A 22,983-nucleotide genomic window follows, 5' to 3' on the forward strand; every position below is an offset into this window, starting at 1 on the left:
TCGCCATCAAAATGTCACCAATCATCTGCTGCTTCAGTCTCCTAATGTTTGACCTGCACAGCTTTATTTGAATTGTGACTTTCTCTCCGAGCTGAATATCAGCAGGAACTGATTCACTCTGCCGTAATGAGCTTCTCCTCAGTAATTGAAGACATGCTTGTTTAGTCCACGGGCTGTTTGAATTGTCGTCTGCAGGAGCCGAACTGCTGAGTGTGGAGAATGAATGGAGACGCTAATGACGGCACTGAATCAGAGTGGAGCTGTTTGTGCTTCAGCGGCTGCAGGTTCACAGGGTTAATGTTTCTGCTTCAGGGCCAGGAAGGCAAATAAAGGTGGTAATATGGTAATCTGAGGAGTGGAGAGGAGAGGACACGTCCACCAACACCATGAAGGGGTGGAACTGGTCTTCTTCTTTCAGAGCCTCCATGTTGTCCCTCTCTCTTCGTCTGTGAAGGTGCAACCTGCAAACACGTTTGAATTCTCCTCAAAGGTGTTAAAGAGCAGCCGTGATTCAGCAGCTCATTTATTCAGCTACTCTCATTTATGTGCTGCCGAGACTAATTACATGCCAAATATTCTAAATTCTAAATTAAAGTCCCGACCTGAGAGAAGAGAAGAGAAGAAGAACCTCACACGAGTTTCTTTATGCAATGAATAAACATGAACGTTGACACTGTTATGTTGACATTCAGGAGTTCAGAATCTTAATTGTGATTAAATTAATGTTGTTGTGGTAATTACAAACTAACTTTGGGGATTTTGAAATAAACTCTGGCCTTTTGTAAATGAGCGTTGTGCTCTTTATGTTGTCAGTTGTTGGCAGCGTGCGGCTGTTAAACTCTGCACCGCTGCTTTGCCTGTTGAGCTTTCTATTCTAGCACATATTAATAAAACTGCAACCTGGTTACCAGTCATTTATGGGGGTTTAAATCACAAGCCTGGCTCAGAGGTTGATGACAGCCCCAGAGAAGTAATCCCACTCCCACACAGTAAAACTACAAGTTGTTGTTTCGTATCTACCTCAATTGTGCTCACATTAGCTAGCATAAATAAGCTACTGGTCACACAAGACGTGAGTAAGACTAGCAGCCCTGACCCCTGAAACACAAACCAGGTGAGAGCTGCACACAGGACAGGACGTAATAACCCCACAAAATAATAAGCTCGCTAATGATCTGGTATCCCTTGACCCTGGAAGTTATGCTAATGTTAGCGCCATTAGAGCAAACAGACACACTAATACACTCCTTATACATTTGTTTTCTTTGGCATGTTGACGAATCCAAAACTCAAAGGGGGCTGCCGCACCTAGTTACGGTTTCTAAACTGTGATTGGAAGATCACTGTTTGGGGGAGGGGCTCTGCAAGTAGTCAATTTAGCTTTATCAACAGAAGATACAAACTGATCCTCCACCTCCACAGTCACGGAGATGATTAGCTCACAGCCTCATCTGAAGCAGAGCAGAGGATTGTGGGCCGCTGGTGTCCAACCACTCCTCCCATCAGCAGCACTGGGCCCAGTCGCATCACATCGGCTGTATAAAGGAGACTCTCTCAGCTCCGTGTAATTATCACACATTTGACACAGTCTGAGCGTCTCGGTTAGAATACGAATGAGGAAGTAAAAATACTGAGATCACAGCGAACCAAAGCCTCGTACCTGAAAGAATGATCGACGCCTCGACTCCCATCGATGTCCTGTCCGAGTCCTCGCTCACACACGCCAACAGGCTGCTCATCTCTTCCTTTGAGAGGTGAACTCCTGCAGGTATAAAATACATATCAGTACGTGTCGCAGGTTTATCCAGACTGTATGGCACAAAGCCCAGACCTGCTATTGATGTGTACAGCTTTCAGTGATGCAGCTAATAAGAGCGTAATGATTTGTGTGTTTTTAATCACATGGGAAACCTCCTCCCTGATATCAGAGGTCGGGTCCAGGCAGGTTGTCATCACATCCTGTTCACTGACCTTCATAACATATGCTAATCCACAAACACACAAAGGCATCCTTGTAAACTAAATCCAATCCTTTCGTTTCAGCTCCGTCCAAAGACTGATATGTGACAAAAGAAACTGAATCTCTGTTGAGGTGACTGAAGGAAGGCGTGTTAATTGCTGAGGCTGTTTTGGCGCTGAAGGTTGAAAGACGTGTTGATAGAAGCTTTCCTGGTATTACTGCTATGTTCTGATAGATCCACCGAGCTCAGCTGTAAGGTACATATCAACCTTCTGGCTCATTAGATCAAATGTATGAACAAAGGGTTTTAAATACAATTCAAGGATGGTTGAAATGATGCCAAAGGAACATCCCTGAGATGTTTTCTGAGAGTTAAGTTTTAAACTAAGGACTAAAAGGTTAAAGGTCCGTTTGATTGCGATCCTTAAACCCAAGGCCGGTGTATAAAACGAGTCCTGGGGACATGCTTCAGTCACTTTTGGTTTCACGTTTAGAGAATCTGCTGGCAATGTGTTTCCAAATGTTAGCCATTACTCTGGTGTACAATGTTCGTCCTGTCGTCAAAAAAAGAAGTTGAACATCAGCCAAAATCATTTTCTTTCCGTTTCTTAAGGTCATCTTTAATCTGGATGTGTCAGATAAAAACTTGTACTGTGGAAAGATGTGTTAGCACACTCACAGCCCCGTGCTGTAGCGCTGTCGAGAGACAGATGACGTCCCTTTAAGTCACTTAATTAGTTTTGTAAATTCATTGTGTGCCCGTGGCGACTGCCAGACAATTACAACAAAATGTTACAAATAGAGACGTTCAACAACCTGTCACCATAAACAGTTTCTTCTGATCTGATTGCTATTTTTGGTACTTTAGATGTCTGGCTGAACGTCAATGAAAAACTCTTCCTACTACGGCTCCAATCATCGTATAACCGACTTCAAAGAGATAACGCAGACATTCAGCACTTTCAAACTGCTGGCAGGTGTAATGGATTTCAACTGAGAGCAAGCAACAAAGGCAGACAACGTTAAAGTGTTCGTGGACAGGGAGTACGGTAATAAGACACAGACGAAGAGGGAACAAAGAGAGATATTAAGAATATTCAGCAAACTTTCATGTAACGTATTCCAGCAATGACAGAATGAAAGAGAGGAGAGGAATAAAGGTGGCTTTTGTCCGACACATCAGCCGTCCAGGTGGAAATAAAAGAGCGAGCAGACGGGACACAGGAGCTGTGTGTTCAGAGGGTGAATGAAGCTCCTCAGGGGCATCACACAAACACATTTATTACCCCCCCCCCCTCTCTCTCTTTCATTTATCAAGGTCACATCTCAGTCATTTAATCCTCAGATGGGCTGAAGATGAGCCCGCGGGCATTCATTGTGTGTGTGTGTGTGTGTGTGTGTGTGTGTGTGTGTGTGTGTGTGTGTGTGTGTGTGTGTGTGTGTGTGTGTGAGTGAGTGAGTGAGAAAGAACTTCAGATCCGACCCTGTCTGGACACCAGACTGTACTCAGTGGGCGGGACAAGTTTCTGAGTCCATTCTTGATCTTTGGAAACACTTAACAAAAGATTCTTAGCATAAAAGGTTCAGTTGCAGTCTTTTGTTTCTTTTAACCAAACAACACATAACATAAGTTTGCTCCAAGTATTTGACTTTTTATCATAAAGGTACCCTGTGGAGTTTTCTTTGATGTTTATATTCAGTGTTTATCACCAACCAACTTATACAAACAAAAGTAGAACAGCTAGAGTATTATCTTTGTATATTAGATGGACTGTAGGTTGGTCCTTAAAGGCCCTGTCACACATATCCGTATGGCAGAAACGTATGCCGGCGCATACGAAATATCGGCAATAGGTTGATATAAATTAAGGGTAAGTTGTGATCGTTTGAAGGACGCAGACGTTACGCCAAACACGCCAGACACACGGCCGTCACAACGCCGTCACACAGCTCCGTACGGCAGAAACATGCCGGCGTTTATGAAAAGTAGCTCAAAATGTGTCAGAGTCCAAATACGTCCAACTTTTCCACAGCGGTGTTGTAGCTGACGTATACATAACATATACATAACAAATTATTATACGTATGTCAAACATTGATAGCGTATCACTGACTTATTTAAAACATATCAGAGCGTCTGGACAACGGAGCTGGAAAAGTGCCGTCTGGTTCACGTCATGCTGATGCTGGAGAACGGCTAACATGCTGAACGCTAGCTGTACGTAGAAACACGTTTAATAAGTTACTCCGTCGTCAGGCATAATCTTAACGTAGGGTAGGAATAGGTTATCCACTCGTTATCAATACATTGGCTGTAGGATTCACCGTCAGCCGACGTAGCCTATATCTAACGTAGTCACGTAAGTATTCACATACTGTATTTACGTAGGTACGTATTCACGTACTGTATTCACGTAGGTAAATATTCACGTACTGTATTTACGTAGGTAAATATTCACGTACTGTATTTACGTAGGTAAGTATTCACATACTGTATTTACGTAGGTACGTATTCACGTACTGTATTCACGTAGGTAAATATTCACGTACTGTATTCACGTAGGTAAATATTCACGTACTGTATTTACGTAGGTAAGTATTCACATACTGTATTTACGTAGGTACGTATTCACGTACTGTATTCACGTAGGTAAATATTCACGTACTGTATTCACGTAGGTAAATATTCACGTACTGTATTTACGTAGGTAAGTATTCACATACTGTATTTACGTAGGTACGTATTCACGTACTGTATTTACGTAGGTAAATATTCACGTACTATATTTACGTACTGTATTTACGTAGGTAAATATTCACGTACTGTATTCACGTAGGTAAATATTCACGTACTATATTTACGTACTGTATTTACGTAGGTAAATATTCACGTACGTATTCCGTATTCACGTATGTCTAGCGTAACGTAACGTCTGCATATCTTATGAAGCACACGTCGGGTATGTCCGGTAATTTTGAACACGTTCAAAACATCAGCGTTCAACAACGCACCCCAGCGTAACACCACCTGCTCTTAACGAACACTACTTATACCTTACCTTATATCAACGTACACCAGCGTGTTGCCGATATTGTTGTATACGTTATATTGTTGTATACGTTATGCATTTGTTGAGTATTTGTCTGATACATTTTGAATAAGTAAGTGATATGACTATCACCAGGTTAGACATGCGTATCTGTATACGTTCACTTTTCCGATCCGATTAAAAGTTGGACGTATTTGGACTCTATTTGCACACGTTTCTGTCATACGGAGATGTGTGACAGGGCCTTAAACGATAATCAATGATGTTGAAAGCTGTTTACTGAGACACACACACAGCTGTGATGCCCTCTCATGTTAGCGCTTTTATACATTTCATACAACAATTCAATTATTGTTTGAAGCAGAAGTCAAGGACCGAAGTTCTGGGTTTTGTTTTAATACATTTATTTTGATTCCTCCTCTGAGAAAGCGAACAGATGCTGGACACTGGATGGATGAACAAACATCGCTTAGCAACAGGAAACTGACAGTTAAATATGGAAAGTGTTTCTAAACTGAGTTGCTGGTGAAACAGTCCGTGCAGTTTGAGCTGTCAGGGTGTTTGTGTAGCAAACAGAAAGCGCATGTGTCACGTTGAGTTAGTTCAATGTAAACTGGAAAGGGAAGATCGTCTGATGCTTTAGATGTGTGTGCGCACAAAGACGTGAATATGAGAGAAAACTAACATGCAGAGAATGAAAACATGTCATGCTGAGCAGCAGCACTGAGGCTGGTGCAGCGAGATTACAGCTGTGTTTATTCATAGACGTATATTTTTACACTTTACAAGCACGGAGCTTTGCAGCCTCCTGTTTGGACTGCACTGAATATACTGCGGACCAATTATTAACATGATACTTTGATGGTGCAACAATGCTCTTGTCTCCATTATGGCATCATTACTATGGTTTCTGTATCGGTGATCAGCAGGAGGAACTTTCAGAAACATTTATAGAGTTGTTTCATTTCACATGAATAAATGTGTGGAGCATATGCATGTGTTTTATCCCAGCCACTGCCATCTCTTTTATGCTAAACTAAACTCTTTTGTGAACTCCTGGAGGTCAATTTAGCAGGACAATTTATACAAGAGGTGAGTGGGAACAGGTGGAAGCAATCAGGGGCGGGGCAGACGCTGACGATGGCGGGAAACCACACAAAGACAGGAAGTAAATACAAGACATGACACAAGGGAGGTGAACTCTACAAAATAAAACAGGAACACAAACAAGGCCACAGTAATGTGTCTTCAAACACAAACTAACTTCTACTATTGATGACAACCTGCCTCCCTAAAGTCAAAGAGAAACATCGCCTCACGAGGCACGAAAATATAAAAGCGATGAGCTGTCATCCACAGATTAGCACAATAATACAAGAGAACACGCTTCATTCTCTGCAGGTCATTTTAAATTAATCCATTTGTTGTCATGCAGGTGTTGGATGCCTGTCTTGTTTAATTTAGTAGCGACGTGTTCCCTGTGGAGAAGTTCCCACCGCAGAACAACATGACGACTTCTCTGCTTCATTTCTGCAATTGAAAAGCACGGGGTACCTCACAAGCACACCATCCTACACGTGCACACACCCGGGGCTCTGTAGGAGGAGATGATTAATTAATGATTTCATAACTGTGAGGCAGTTTTAATACAATACCAAGAGTTTTCTCTCCACACTTTTCTTTTCTTACACATCTTTCCATCTCTCTGAATCTGCCTTTCTCCATCTCTCTCTGCCTCTCTGCCTTGATCTCCGTCTCAGATGAGCGCAGCAGGACGCCGGCAGCTCGCTGGCAGCACGCCGCCTGGTGATATTGTAAAGGAGGAGCGCTCTCGTCTCTGCAGTTGCCGTTTCATTATAGAGCAGCAGTTCTGTGTAGTGTTACCTGGACAGAGTCAGGTTTCTAATTAAACAATCTGCGAGCCAAACTTCAAAGAAGAAGTTACCTGGTAACTTCAGTGGAACTGATCCAGTTTAAAGTTTGTTTCAGTTTAAACTTCGGTCACAGAATTGTTTCTGAGGGTTGTCGGAGGTGAACGTGCCGCCAGATTTATGAAATGAAGACAGGAGGACGAGAGGAAAAGGTGAGACTGGATAAATAATGGAACTGAAGTCAGGTGAGAATCAGTCGTGTTTTTAATCTTCATCAGATGATACGAAGAGATTAAAAGTGTTATGTCTCCGTGTTGAGAGCAGTCGGCTGCTTTCCCATTAAACAGTTGTTCAGTGTTTCTACATCATGTCAGACTTTTGCAAATGTGTTAATAAAAGCACTTCTTTAAAAGCATAAAGTTGTGAGCGCTGCTTCATAACTCCCGGCCTCTCTGATGACCTTATTTTCTTTAAACTATAATTCAGAGGTCTTGAGTTAAGCGGCTGTTTGATCTAAATGATGTTATTAATCAGCCGCCAGAGGAGAGGAAACACTAATGACCTTTATAATGAGAGGGCTGGAGTCAACATGCCTCGTTCTTCTGTGCTCCTCACCTCCTGCAGTGCATTTTGCCCCTTCAGCGTCTGCTGCTCTCATTTTTCTTAAATGTTCCCATTCTCTCCTTACCACCCTCTCGCCTTTTCTTGTGACATGCTTTAATTATTTGTTCATGTTTTAAATCTCCTTAGGGGGTACATTGTGTACAACAATGGTGACAAAGGAGAATAAAGAACAGTTTTTATGTTTTCAACAAAACACTGTTTATTGGATGTTTTCATCCTGAGTTTCTCTTCACTGGGAGAGCATATGTTGAGTAGAACATTCCCAGTAGGAAGCAAACTTCACAGCTAAGTGCCTCAACTGTGACTGTGTGGCTGGTCTTTGGAGAAATCACTTCTCATAGGAACTACTTCATTCTTTATAGTAGCTACTCTTGTAAAAGTGAATCATTAGAGTCATTGGAGAGAGTTTCGTACATTGATTAACTCTAAGTTTACGTGTTAGGACAGAACTTCACTGTATGGAGAGCTTCTGCGATGCTCATGATATATGTGCTCCCACTACAATACATGTAGTCTTAACATGAACCTAAAGTAGAAACACGTAATTATACATGATGGTGTTGATAAAGCCACGTCAGCAAAATGATAACCAACCACAGAAAGGAAAAAAGAAAAGGTCCCGTCTACTTTGGACCGGCTCACGACCCACAGAACTGTAAACAACGTTGGGACAGACCAGAGTCACACATCTAGTGCTCACAGAGGTGAAACTGTGAGTCTCAACTTGTGTCAGAGAGATTCATGAGGACGGAAAGCTATCTTACTTAAAGACTAAACATATTATATATATATATATATATATATATATATATATATATATATATATATATATATATATATATATAGAAAGCAGACATAGAAACACCAGATATGAACCCAACACTTCCAAACATGTTGACCACACACAGCTCTTCAAACTGGACTTGTGATTTGGCAGCAGAAGAAAGTTGCACACTCATAGCCTCAATGCAAAAGGTGCTTCTTTTGTTTCTGTCTGCACTTCTCTGGCATCACCATGAAGCTGCACAGTGTAACGGTTCTGTTGCTTGTAGTTAAGGGCACGTAGAGGCTGAAAAGGCCCATCAGCTCACATATTCACACGCAAACCAAGCAGCGAGATGATGAAAACGGCCCCAGACCAAACGCCAGTCTCCGTCTGCACTGAAGTGAAAAACCAGAGCAGATGATATACATGATATACATCTGCTATGAAGGAAAACACAACATCCCTTCGGAGCTTCTATCTCTGACAACTGGCACTAAGAGTCCTCTGCTTCTCCAACACAGTCAACAGTAACTCTACACCTGCAGAAGCTTCATCATTAAAATGTTGTTCACAAAGGTGTAAACCAGAGAATCCCACAGCATGCAGGATCTGTTCGCAGCACCTCCGAGTCGCAAATACAATCCAGGAGACACACGGTGAATGTTTACGCATACATTAATAATATACTGCTGTAGTCCATGTGCACTGTTTGAGCTCCTGCTGTCCCATACCGTGTGTGTCACTGTATGCAGTGTGTTTAAATTGATGCAGGACATATTATAATATTTCCAAATGGATTATTACAATGCTGGTAAAAGATGGTCTCCCTGAAAACAAACCCACATTCAACTAGATTTTTGGGCTTGACCCAAATTAGATTAAAGGATGAGCTCTAATGAGCACGCAGAGCGACACAGGTCTGCCAAGAGTCCAGTAACAGGGGGGGCCAGATGTCTGGGATTCACAACGTGCTCTTCTAAGACTTGAAATATGACGTGTCGCAGATGATTCCTGTTTACATTTTCCACGTGTTCTGAAAGTGCATACAACTACGTAGAACTTCACAAACATTATGTAGACATAAATGAATGATTTTGCACTTTGGTAAACAGCAACATGCCTCTGGCCTCCTTCAGGCAGGCGGCAGGTCGGGGACGTGTTACTGTCCTCCTGTTCTGATACACTCTGTTGTACGTTATAAAGGATTTACAGCTTTGTACAGAATAATAACGTGATCTTTTGATGAGAACATTTCCCTCCTTGTGAAAGCAACACAGAGCACTGTGAATGTTGGGAAAACTTTCTTTTATGATCTGAAACTGGAAGTCGAGGACGTCCGTCTCCATCAACGAGCTCCAGTCGCTGAACAAGTCCAACTCCCACCGGACAGAAACACCTCCTGTTGTTGTTGCCGTGGGGAAATGACCTTGGACTTGTTGTGTTTCGGAAAAGCCGGTTGGCGCCCGCGAGAGCTTTTTGTTTTCCATCAGCGTTCAGCTGCGGCAGATAAAGAGTCCTCAGAGAGCCAGACGTCCACAGTTGTAACACATTTGTTTGGAGCTTTTCTCCTAAAATGTAAAAGCTGATGTTTATTATTTAATAGTCTGGCGCACAGATGTCTCATTAGTTGCCCATGATTTTCCCTAATGACAGTTATTAGGTTAATAAGCAGCGAGAGGCAGGTGTGTCTGCAGCAGCTGGGAGTTATAATGTTTTATCTTGTTTATCACCTCGCCTTGTTAACGTCGCAGTGAAGGAACAGCTCTGACTTCAGCATTAAGCTGCGACACTGCACAGATCATTTATACATTATAGCTACATGCAAGTAGTGTTATTGACAGTCATTAGTTATACTTGTCTAATTATACACCGCCAAAACAAAGTATTTGATATTACTGCAAGTAAATTAAAGTGACGTCTGACTTTGTACATGAATAAAAGCTTTGCTTCGGCTTCTCTGAGACTTCTCCAACAGTCCTGAGGAGTAATTATAATCTGCACTCCGAGTGGCTTAAAGTCATCAAGCAGCTCCGTCGTCCACACTACGCCTGAGCAAACAGAAAGGAAGCCATTCAGTGAGCGGGTTTTCTTTCAGAACCAACGATTAAAGCACACTGAATTAAAAGAGTCTGAAAGCATTAAGAGCTTAAGAGCAGGACGAATATGTTTCGTCTTATGAAACTCATTTAGTTTCATTGTTGCAGTGATCGACCTAAAGGTGCGGTTACATTACTTTAGTGAAGACTCAGCTTTGTTTATGCAGCCAAAAGAAACACTGACGCGTCACTTAAGCACGAATTTGAGGAACTTGATGAGTATTTCCAGTTTATGTAACTTTATACTTCTACTCAACGCTGTACTTTGTACTTGTACCTTTTAGTCAACACTTCCTCTATATGTTCCTTCATATGATGCTGTAGATTACATTTAAATTAAGAGTTATATTAGCAGCCTTAAGCATCTACGGCAGTAAAATACAATTTACACATTAACGCAGCAGTAATATTAATCCAAAAACATCATATAAATACTTTTACTTTTCATACTTTAAGTACATTCTACCAGAGAGGGTTTAGAAAGGAGTCAGTTTCCTGTATCTGTGTCACGCCCCTTTAGGAGACGAGCGGCAGGTCCGAGTTCATTAACGATGAATGTGAACACAGATTATAAAAATAATCACCAAAATAAATACTGGACCCATACTTTACAAGCGACATATCTTCCGCACATTCTTCGAGACTAGTTTGTCTGAATTGTCTCTCAGCAACTAACGTTCACAAACACTCTAACTAATACTCGTAATATTTACCTTTTCTGTTAGTTGTGTAAATATCTAATGTTAGCAAAATAAAATACAAATACATAAGAGCATTTAGGAGCCGTGTAAACCGTTTCACACCATTGGCCCCGACTGTACTGCGCTATCTTTAGTTATAAAGCATCTTTGATAAGACTTACAGATGTTTGTAAGCTCAGAACAAACTGGGCAGATGTGAGCAGCGTTTATTTAAAGCCTCATCAACAGATTTATTACACTTTAAACCAGGATGTTACATATTGTTAAGTATGGCTTTTGCTCACCAGTAAGTACACAAAGTCAGCTGGAGGATATTAAACTGATTTAAAAAAGAATAATTATTAAAGTAAACTGTCAGGAAAGTTTTTGATGAAGCCACAGACACAGATGTCCTGTGAAGCTCAGCGAGTCGAGCGTCTCCTCCACAGTCACTGGTTTTACTTCCACTGGGAGCGTCTAAACTCAGAGTGTGTGCACTCTCAGCACTGTGAGCTGCTGCAGATAAGAGCGTCCAGCGAGCTGCATGTACATGTGATGACAGGTGTTGATGTCTGTCTCTGTCTGCGGCGTCTTCGCTTCACATGCTGTGTCATCTTGTTGGTGCAGAGAGACAAAGAGGAGAAACTGCTGCTACCAAAACATCCTCCTGGCTGCCTGGTGGAGCCAAAACTTTGTGTCTGACGGCCTCCTGATAGAATCCAGTGGAGACCGGACTCTTCCAAAGGTTTATCAGCAGCACACAGCAGCACAATTACACCACAGTCTACAATGGGAATGATTACTGGAACAAGCTTCTGGACATTTACATAACTCAGAATGACGGCCTGTCTCTCTCTCAGCATCTCCGCTTCTCTTTTCATTTCTCTCTTTTGCATCCTGCAGCATCCCGGCATTATTCTCAGCTCCACAGTTAAACCTGTTAGCGTGTGTTACACAGAGCAGAAGGATTCTCCCACTTTCATTCACACTGATGTGATTTCCAGGACGGTTGTGTTGCTCTGGCAGGTTTAAGTTAAACATCGATTAGTGATGGAAACGGGAGAAAACATCGTCGTTTCCTTCCAAAGCAGCTCAACAAACGCAAACATCTACAATTCCTGCCAACACGCCTCCTCCATCTTCACAGGCAACAGAAAAATACATGTTTTCTTTATCACATCTGACTCCTGCTATCCAAGTCCAAGTTTTTGTTTTTTAAGATATGATGGGTGGAATTAAAAACTGCATTGCACCATTATTTGGAGAAATATGACCAAGATCCTGGTTGGAGGATAAATAGAAAGAGTGTATTTTTCCTCAAAGTGCTAAAGAGAGCAGCTATTATGCAAATGACTCCAGACATCAAAGTGTGTGATATTTTCCAGCGGAACTTGTTGACAACAAATGACTGGAGAAGTGGAACTTGTTGGGAGTAATCAGGCAAGACAGCGAAGCTGGAGAATCGACACGGTGGTCAAACTTAACCGAGCATGTGAAATCACAACGTGTCGTTCCTCCTGCTTTTGTTCGGCGGTCTCCCCTGCGGAGGAGGAAGCTCGCTGGTCTAACCAAGCATGCTGTGTTAGCAGATGCTGCGACAATCCGCAGGATTTATTTAATGATTTCAGACGAAGGTTTAGCTGCTTCCTCTGTCTTAAAACACACAACGACAACAAAAGCAAAGGAAAACAACGACTCAGCCGTGACGCCCCACGTTTAGGAGGACGTGTTTCTCCTCCTGTCATTTTATGCAGAGAATACATTTATTGGAGACGGTGTGCAGCAGAAGTGTGGCGACAAATCCCTGAGCTGTTCCTTGACACTTTATGCTAATCTGCTCTATTATTTGCCCTTGATGGAGACAGCTGCACTGCACCCTCAGGCAAGTTGGAGAAACAGTTTTTTGGATTAATGCCTCACACACACACACACACGCACACAGAGACGCACACGCACACGCACGCACACACACACACACTCTGGGACTTTCACTGCTGATCTGTCACCACTACAGCCAGCAGATGTTTATAAAAATAAGACGTGCAAACAGCAGTTTAAAGTGCAACTGAAAATGTATGAAGTGTGTTTCTCTAGCAAGTTCTTCAATAAATAATGAGCTGAGGAGATCAGATCGATTTTTTCGTTACAGAAAGACAGTAACTCACATGAGTACCTGGAAGCTGCAGCAGCTGGGACGGTGAAGAGGAAGCTCATTTATATGTTGCTGCTGCTGCTGGCTCAGATACAATGCTGGTGGTTCTAGTTGAGCAAACTATAAATATGTTTCGACTCCTTGGCTGCATATTACATCACAAACCTGTTCGTAAGCTCAATTAACTTCATCATTTATCCACAGGAAAAGGTCCTTGTGTCCCCTAAGAAATAAATGAGTTAATGGTCACTTTAACTACAGTTAAACTAGTTTTAATATGCTTTCAGTAATATTACGTTTCTGTAAAGCCGAGTGACTGACAGGCCTAAAGCACATCTCTGTCCCTCAGAGATGTAACGACAAAGCCATTTGTAGTTGCATCATCTACATTTTTATTTAATGATCAAGCCGGTTCTGCACGACATCAGAAATGTAATTTAAAGTGTTTTTCTGTGATGTGTTTGAATGTTTAGCCTGTGCAGAACGTCTGGCCACTTATCGATCAATCTGCAGACAGAGAAGTGTCACAGCGGATTGGCCTTTCTGGATAAATCTCATTAACTCTCATTAACTTGGTAACGTTGCCATTTGTCTGTCTGTCATCAAGTCAAAATGTCAAGAGAAAACTGGCACCGAGTGCTGAGGGAAGTCCAACATTTAGGAGGCAAAAACCTTTTTGTTTAACCCTGAACCCTTGTCAAGAGAAGGCTTCCAGCTCAAGCCGTGCAAGACGAAGACATATTGTATTAATACTGGGGTAAAGGGAGGACAATCAAACATATTTGTTCAGCATATGCAATATTAAAACCACTCAACCTGCCCACAGAACTAAATCCCGTCCAAATTGGGGACTTGAGACGATCAATCAACTTGTGAAGTAGATGTCACTTTACCCCAAAGAGTAGATCTCTCATTTTGGAGTTAGTTAGTGCCAAATGAGTCGGGCCATCTGCTCAGTGATGCTTAGCTTCAAATACATTACAACATGACTGATGATTGAGCAGAGTTGAAAAGGGGGGAGTGAGTTCAGTTTGCTGTTTTGAATGTTTTAACTACTTTTGTTTCCTATTCTTTTCTTTCTCCGTGATACTGATGTGCAGATAACTTTTCATTTCCTATTTTTATTGTCACTTTGCAACAGTTTTCTCACATCTTAAACCATGTGAATGCCATTTCCCATGTGGAAAATACAACCTCATGATTTCAATTTCAAAGTGGCAATAGATATCACCTATCTGCTCACACATCAACACTTTGGGTCTTTCTGCAAGGAGAGCAGTAAAGGGAGGAAATCTGGTTAGGAAGGAGTAGTGTGTGAAATATATTTCTGAGGTTTCAGCTCATCCTGAGAGATAAGGAGCGACTCCACAGTCCTGTATGGGATTCTTATGAATTCAGAGCAGCGTTCTGAACGACTGAGCAGCTTCCCAACAGATTGTATCCCGCTGGTTAGCTGGTCGTTCTCCCTGTAGTGACCGGCTTACACTGCCAACCAGAGAGAGAGATTTTAGCAACCTGGAGCTTTTGTCACTCAAGTCAATCTTAATAGAGATCTCTCTCCCGGCCTGCAGTAACCACTGAAGCTAAAGAAAAGCATGTGGAGACAAAAGACAGCCAAGAGCTGCAATACCAAAGACGGCTGTTCAGCTTCAGCTACTACAGAAGGTCACTGGGTTTCACTGAGTACACAAGTCTTCATACTGAAACTACAAACGTACTTGTTTGTCAATTCTTTCCAAAACAACAAACTTGACAATTCATCTGTTTTCTGATCTATAGTTAAGGTTGTGTTTAGGAGTCAATGGCGTCTAAATGAATCGCTTTGTTTGCTTGATGACCTGCTCCAACCTCCTCCCGAGGGGCCGGATCACACGACAATGTTGTTTGTGTGATGGAGAGAAAGTACTGGAAGCTTGGTGACGTAGTAAATACCAGCGATCATGTTGTGGCTACTAATGGCTGTGGTTAGTTTTGGAGGAGGATTAGTCTATTGTTCTGGCTTATAATAAATTGGATGGTGCGACACAGAGTTTAAAGCGCATGAGTTTACTTTATTCTCAGTGAAAGAATAAACTGAATTGAAATGAAACGTGCTTTTCTGGACACATAATTACAGAATATAATAATAATAATAATAATAATAATAATAATAATAATAATAATAATAATAATAATAATAATAATAATAATAATAATAAGCTTTATTTGTATAGCACCTTTCATACAAGAATTGCAGCCCAAAGTGCTTCACAGCAAAAACATAAGACAAGATTAGAGACAGCATTTACAGGACAATAATCACAGTGTTGATGTACATGAGTGTGAAGTAGCATTAAAAATAGTATAAAATAGCAGAATTAAAATATAAAATAGCAGAATTAAAATAGTATAAAATAGCAGAATTAAAATAGTATAAAATAGCAGAATTAAAATATAAAATAGCAAAATTAAAATAGTATAAATAGCAGAATTAAAATATTAAATAGCAGAATTAAAATATAAAATAGCAGAATTAAAATAGTATAAAATAACATTGGAGTATTGTGCCTAGTTTCCGTATCTGAGCCGTACATAACGACCCTCCTGAAACCACGTTCATCACCATTCTTGTAAATGTTTTAAACTATCAGAGTCATATTTTGAAAGCATGAGATCTACAACGGGCCCCTGTGGCCCTTCAGCTGGTTTACTCCCTTTGCTACATTCTTGGTCGTCTTCCCGTTTCATAAACAAACCCCAATTTGGTAAATTTTATAAAATCTATCGGTTAAAGCCAACAATAATCTTACATTTATCAGAGAAACTTCCTCTTGTTCCCGTGGTAACAGTCTATTTGAGCTCAGGTTTTTATCCTTGGGAAACATAACATGAATAAAAGTATTTAGAGAGAACAAGTTGAAAATGCATGGATGTACTGAGAGAACTGAAAGGTGCTCCAGAAATAAAGTTAATATTTACTTACTCATAGTGCAAAACAACAGAGAAATCTCTTGACGTCTAAAACTATTTCCCACATTGACTGCAATTAAAGAGGAGAGGTGTAACTTCCCTCTCCTCTGAAGATGTTTTCTCACTCTGATCAATTTAGAAGCCAAACGTTTGACATTTGTAGAACTTTCCCAGAGCCTTGAAAAGATATCCTCATCACACTAATCTGTTTATTGTGCTCCATTTTCAGCCATTAACACTGCAACAATCCACTTTAGCTCTCCCTTTGTCCGCCTATTTTTCTTTTCAGCCAATTTCTCTTTAGTATTTTGCATCCATGAGTATCTATTAGCAGACCTCTTCTGATGGTAGCTTTCTGACTGAAATCAAAGCGCTGTTCAAGTAAAGCTCAATATATCAAAGCTACACAGCGTGAAGTGGTTGTTCTGCATGTAAAGTCTCTCTGGTTTAGATTCCCTGCAGCCTCTGAGTTAAGTGAAGAGCATGACAACACACTCAGCCCACCTGTAAGCGAGTGGGAGTTAAGAGCAGAGAGGTGTGCCGGTGTTGGCCACAGAAATGACTGTGGGGAGTGTAATCATCATGCAGCGCTGCTAGCAGGAGTCAGAGAGGATCCCTGTCAGGCTCTTAAGTGAGAGTGTGTTTGTGTTTAAATGACTGAGCAGAGTGTGATTGTCATGCAGAACTGGTAGGAAGAGACACAGAGGAGGTCTTGTCTGGATTTACATGCGTGTGGATGGGAAGGGATTTCCTCAGAGGTGGTCACACACACACTCAAGCACTCAATGTAGAGATAAAGCACTGTGTGTGTGTGTGTGTGTGTGTGTGTGTGTGTGTGTGTGTGTGTGTGTGTGTCGACCTGTCAGTGTCCACCATTGTAGATGCTCCTCGTGTCTCTCCATCCATTTTCTGCTGGTCACGTCCCCTCACCCTCTGAGGCCTCGGTTGTTTGATGAAATCTAAATTAATATTGAAATCTTGTGTTAATAATGTAGTCAGACATCTTATTAAGAAAACACAGAGCCATTGGGGGTGTGGAGATCATGAAATGTTGGTTTTGACACTCTTGGTGAAGTCTAAAGCAGTTGTAGACGAAGAAAGTACATTTATTTATACTAATAAGAATCCTGCACACTGTTTATTTTATATCATTATTACATTATGTGTTGCAGTAAATGTCTAATGGAGTTTGTTTCTCAATCTCTATTATTCATATTAGTGCTGGAAAGATTAGTACATTTAACGATTATTTGATCTGTTTTGAAACATTTAAGTCATTTACAGCCAGTAGTTCTAGCTTCTGAAATGTGAAGAAGCTTTTTGTTTTTGTGTCACTGTAATGTAATACCATCGCTTGTTTTGTCTCATCTGTAGTCCAAACAATGAATCTGTAGTCCAAAATCCAAAAACGTGACATTTTAGTCTTTTCATATCGGTTGATCTACGAGGATCCTGCCACGTGTGGATTATAACTTCATTTGACCATGTATGTTATTCAAACAAGAACTGTAACCTCGTTCATTTGTGCAAATACACTTACTATAAGCATTGTTAACGACAGCTTCAGATAACATCAGAAAAAGCATAATTTGAAAATGATTTTGAGATTGTGTTAAAGATTAACTCCAATTGCATTTTTGGAGTTAGATTCCCGTTTGAATTGTCCTGATGGAGAGGACAGCAGCTCAGCCTGCGTTTATCATCCCCCGTGCAGCCAGAGACTGAGCAGATATCAGCTCGGCCTTATCAGCAGGAGCCACAAAGGGCTGAGGGTGAAGTGGAGCGGATGCTGAGGGGGGGGCCGGCTCCTCGGGGAGGCAGCTAATGTTGAGTCTGACACTGGGCAGGGGCGCCACGACAGCCGAGTGTGGAGGAACAACAGCGACAGAAACAGATACCCAGTCATTTTAATTTAAGTATACCGATATCAACTTTCAATTCAGTTCAGACTGCAAGGTCAACGTTCACATTCTCCGTGAAACATTGGAAATAAATGTCTTGATCCTCACCGTGTTATATTAGACTACTATAAGACTACATTTACACGGACTGCACTGATATGAAGCAGTTTTAATTGGTGGTTTATTGAATAAAAAGCTGTAGAAGAGGAACTGATCCTGGTTCTTGACTGAAGACACTCCTCCGAACTGCTAAACATTTGTTGATTTTAACTTCTTAAATGAGAGAGTGTGTTGCATTTCTCTGTTTGAAGTCATATTATTTAACGTTTTGGACATGTTTTTTACTTTTATATGACATTTTCAGTGTTTTCAGCGCACCATCAACCAGCCACCCCACCCAGCACACCACCTCTTCCAGCTTCTCCCCTCTGGAAGATGCTACAAATCAATCTTAATCAACACCCCCAGATTTAAAAACTGCTTCTTTTCTACAGCAGTCAGAGCACTTAACTCCCCCCTTACCACAAGTTCCCATATACTGATCCATACTGTTCTTCAGGCACTGGATTGAACACAATGATATGTACATTTCACATATTTGTACATATCACTGCACTTTCACAATTATGTTCCATCTATCTACATATACATATATATATATATATATATATATATATATATATATATATATATATATATATCTCTACCGATCTATCTATCTTTAATCCATTAAAATAAAGTTGATAATGAGAATAATTTCCAGTCGCAGCCCAAATAACAACATATAATTGAAACTCCTACAGCCGAGCCTCAGAGTCCAGAAATGCATGTTTGCTGGTCATAGTTTGATGAAAGTGTAGAAAATACTTCAAAATAGCAACTAGAATTGGAAAACTCCACAAACCTTAACTGTATTTAGCTTACTTTAACTTCCTTCAGGTTAAAGTCATTCGATAATACAATTTAATTGGCAAATGTGTATTCAGTCAGTGACTACCAGAGGAACAGAGGTTGTCCTGATCTCATCTATCAGGTGTAACTGGAGCAATTTAAAGTAGGGCAGTCCTAAAAGCAGGGTGCAAGCTCAGCAAAGCCCTTTTCCTGGATAAATGAAGGTGCAATGTTGTGAGACCATGGGATTTAAAAACAGTATAACATGTATACTGTACGTGTAGAGTACCCAAAATATGGAAGAATGTAGGTTCTGAACACAAATTGTTATCTGTGCACAAAAGTTATTTAAACCTGCATTGACTTTTTGCCACTCAGGTCAGCAAAATATGTCTCTTTAGCTGCTAAATGCTCCAACGTGTTCCCCAGGTACCGTCTGTCTGCCGTTTGGTGCTGGGCAGGTAGCATACAGTCAGTCAAGATGGTGTTGAGACAAAGAGGGCAGAAAACCAAAACAAACAGCTGAAAGACTCTGAAGTGATTTGTAGAGCTGAGGGGAACTGAGTAAGGTGCTAATAATTATGTGGGGTTTTTGGGGTCTTTTCATATACATTTGATTCATTGTTAATGTAAAAATACTGATTACAGCAACTGTCAAAGCATGCACACGAGGTTTGGGACAGATGCTAGAGCTCTTGTTTCCTGATGATCAGGCGTCCCGGGATCAGCACCTTGGACAGCGACACAACAAAGTTTTTAAAGATCCACTAACGCCACAGACTGCAGGATGATCTATTAGTTTTCCATCTTTATCACAACTCCACTGAACGTTACGTATTTACAGCTGTAGCTTTCAGTTCACCGCAGCCTTGTTTTTACAGTGTGCTCAAGATAATCCACAGATCTCAAGATATCTCAAAATGTGGACAAATTATGCTATTATTATTATTGTGGACCAAAACTATGAATGAATGGCGAGATTCCACAAGAGGTAAGTCAGCAAATATGTTGTTGTGACCTGACTCTTTAAACTGTGATCTGATTTTACTTAGTATGTTGTATCCGTGAGTATCGGTAGAGCTCTTTGATGGAGGCAGACCTGGTGGGAGTTTGTCTGATCCCTAATTTCTACAAACAAGAAAGCAACAGTGACTCTGTTGGTTGTTTTTTCACCCTGATTACAGTGAACAGACAACATCCAATGTGTAACTGAGAACAGAGGGGGGTGATAACATCCATCATTGTTATGATCATTATAACTCATATCTGTCCCATAGTGGAAAGCATGCTGAGAGACTGTACAAAGGCAACTTTGATGATAAGTCCTGCTGCCTATGAAGTTGCAGCTAACAAGAAAAATCTCTGCAGTCTGTGTTTCTGAGGAAAACATCTTCTCAAATGTTGATCTGTGGACTGAATGTTGTTATTTCACACGTGTGCTGTGATGAGTTTTAGCAGATAACTCGCCATCAGGGCTGATTAGTTTTAAGTCATTAAACTAATCAGCCTGTTCTGTTGGTGGAATCTTAAAGCAAAGACTTGTTTAGTGCATTTCTTTAAAGGACAGTGGATGAGATGCATCAGAGCAATAAGATATTAAATCAGAGGCCAGAAAACAGCAGGTAGGAAAGTCCAAATGTTGGCAATTTCTCCAAAATAGAAGATAGTTTCCACAGCAGAATAAAATAAAACATTTACCCCAGCTGTGTATTATCCTCCTGACACCAGGACATCTCTGATAAAGACATTTATTATGAAGGTGTAACCCAGACAAGACATCCAGATCTCATCTGAATCCATGTGCCACAATCTCACTGCCTTTTTGAGCATCTGCATTGCAGACATTTTAGTATTGCTATGCTTTTAATGTAATCTTTTATGTGTATTTTAGAGCCATGCAGGTTAAGACTGTGACAGAAGTTGTAATTATCTAAAGGCCTATCTATTAACTGTCTATTAGCATCACCGACTTTAGTCAAATTATAAAATCTAATAGCAATTCACTTTTAAACATATTGTACACATAGGCCTATTTCCTCACCCGTTTGTTCATTTTTTCCATTTATTCAAAATGTCTTCATTATCTTATCTCATTAGTTGTTTATGTTTATCATCAATATATATAAATAACGAAACATAACCTCTGTGAATAAAGGATTTATCGCAGAGCTTGGTCACTGAACGTATAATTTGGATTTAACAGTTATCTCCCTTTTGAGATAGTAAGAGAAAACTTTTGACTTTGTATCATACTTTTAGATAACTGATAACAATGTTCATTTATCATGGGCTTCCACAACTTAAAACATTTAAATATAGTAAAATACTCACCTCCTACAAGCTGTCTCGTAACGTAGTTTGCTTCTTGGATGAAGGCAGTTGGAGATAGCTTACTGTTAGCTCACGATTAGCTACTGGAGGTTAGCTTACTGTTAGCTAATGATTAGCTACTGGCGGTTAGCTTACTGTTAGCTAACGATTAGCTACTGGCGGTTAGCTTCACAGCCGTTAGCTCACGATTAGCTACTGGCGGTTAGCTTACTGTTAGCTAACGATTAGCTACTGGCGGTTAGCTTCACAGCCGTTAGCTAACGATTAGCTACTGGCGGTTAGCTTCACAGCCGTTAGCTAACGATTAGCTACTGGTGGTTAGCTTCACAGCCGTTAGCTAACGATTAGCTACTGGCGGTTAGCTTCACAGCCGTTAGCTACAGTGCTATTCCAACGGTTACCCGTCATGGCGACAAACATGCATAAAAAGTGTCTATAGAAACTTAAAATAATTCATGTATGTGCTATCCATCTATATAAACATTATAATTACAAATACGAGTTAATATTGTGCCCACATTAGCCGAAATAGGTGATGCCACTTTCAAACTAGCTGTTACCCTATTAGCTTAACACAAGCAAGTTAACGATTTAAGCTAGCAACGCAGAAACATGCTATTTAGCCATATTTTGTAACACTAGTAGACAAATCCGATTTATTCTGGTTTTTCGCATTTACCGGTTTCTTTGACTCTTTCTTGTGTCTAAACTCTTTAGGACTTCCACTTATCACAAAATAACCCTCCACCTGCGAAGTTACAAGAAATTAGAGGCTCTGTTGATCGGTTATGCGTTTGGAAAACCTCGCTAGAAAGTTTAATGAGCAAAACATTGTCCATATGTGTATATACTTGTCCTAGAACCTCTTTAAAAATGCTTCCTCGGTCAGATTAATATCAGTTTGATGTCATAACCTCTTTCCTGCAGCCTGCAAATGGGAGTGTTTTTATTACAGTGTCATTTTTGCACCATCTTACAGCCTAAAATCAGCCACAAGACAACACTTGTCTTTGCTCTTCACCAAACCATTTAAATTTAAAGACAAATGTGTGAAACTCTCCTCCAGGCCTCTTTCTGTCCACAGGTGTAACTCATTAGCAGGGAGAGCACAGGTGCATTTGATAACTTTCATTAAGGCTGCATTCCTGTTAAGCACCAGTTTCAGGACTTTATTGTGCCTGCTGGTCCTTGTAGCTTTGGCACACAAAAAAAGAATGACTAATTTACTCAGTCTACCCCCAAGCTATCTCAGAGCTGTCTTCATGGTAACAAATAATGTAAATGGAAGCTATAAAGAGTGTTGTAGAGTTGTTACAGAGGACAGAAAGCCCACTGAAATATATTTATCCCATTTTTATATCACTTAATGTCCTTCACATTCCTGACAGACATGTCCGTAGACAATAGTGACGTTTCTCTGGCAAATAAAAAATAATAAAAGTAATGACACGGGAAGTCAAATATGAGACATTACGTCTAAGTTATAAAATATGAAGTCAATATAATATTTATATATTATACACTTTTGACTTAAAAGTTAAAATTATAGTTTATGTCAAATATGAGATACTAAAACAAATGTATGAACGTTTTACTTTCTAAATCAATGACAGTTTTCAGTTTTGTTTCTTAATTATTGGCTTTAATAGGTTTAATGCTGGAAATATATGCAGACATTTGAACATGCACGATCACCTTGATCTTCACACATG

General features: G+C 40.5%; 1 long non-coding RNA gene across 1 annotated transcript; it reads right to left on the reverse strand.

Annotated features, from left to right (window-relative positions):
• Positions 1 to 1,424: 1,424 nt before the first annotated feature.
• On the reverse strand, positions 1,425 to 21,467 carry LOC115022972 (uncharacterized). The gene is made up of 4 exons (XR_003833972.1): positions 21,272 to 21,467; positions 17,008 to 17,107; positions 1,661 to 1,762; positions 1,425 to 1,535 (listed from the first exon to the last, which is right to left on the reverse strand). It is a non-coding gene; the product is annotated as an uncharacterized LOC115022972 (long non-coding RNA).
• Positions 21,468 to 22,983: the final 1,516 nt, after the last annotated feature.

Source organism: Cottoperca gobio, chromosome 17, assembly GCF_900634415.1.
Source record: "Cottoperca gobio chromosome 17, fCotGob3.1, whole genome shotgun sequence".
Lineage (NCBI taxonomy): Eukaryota > Metazoa > Chordata > Actinopteri > Perciformes > Bovichtidae > Cottoperca > Cottoperca gobio.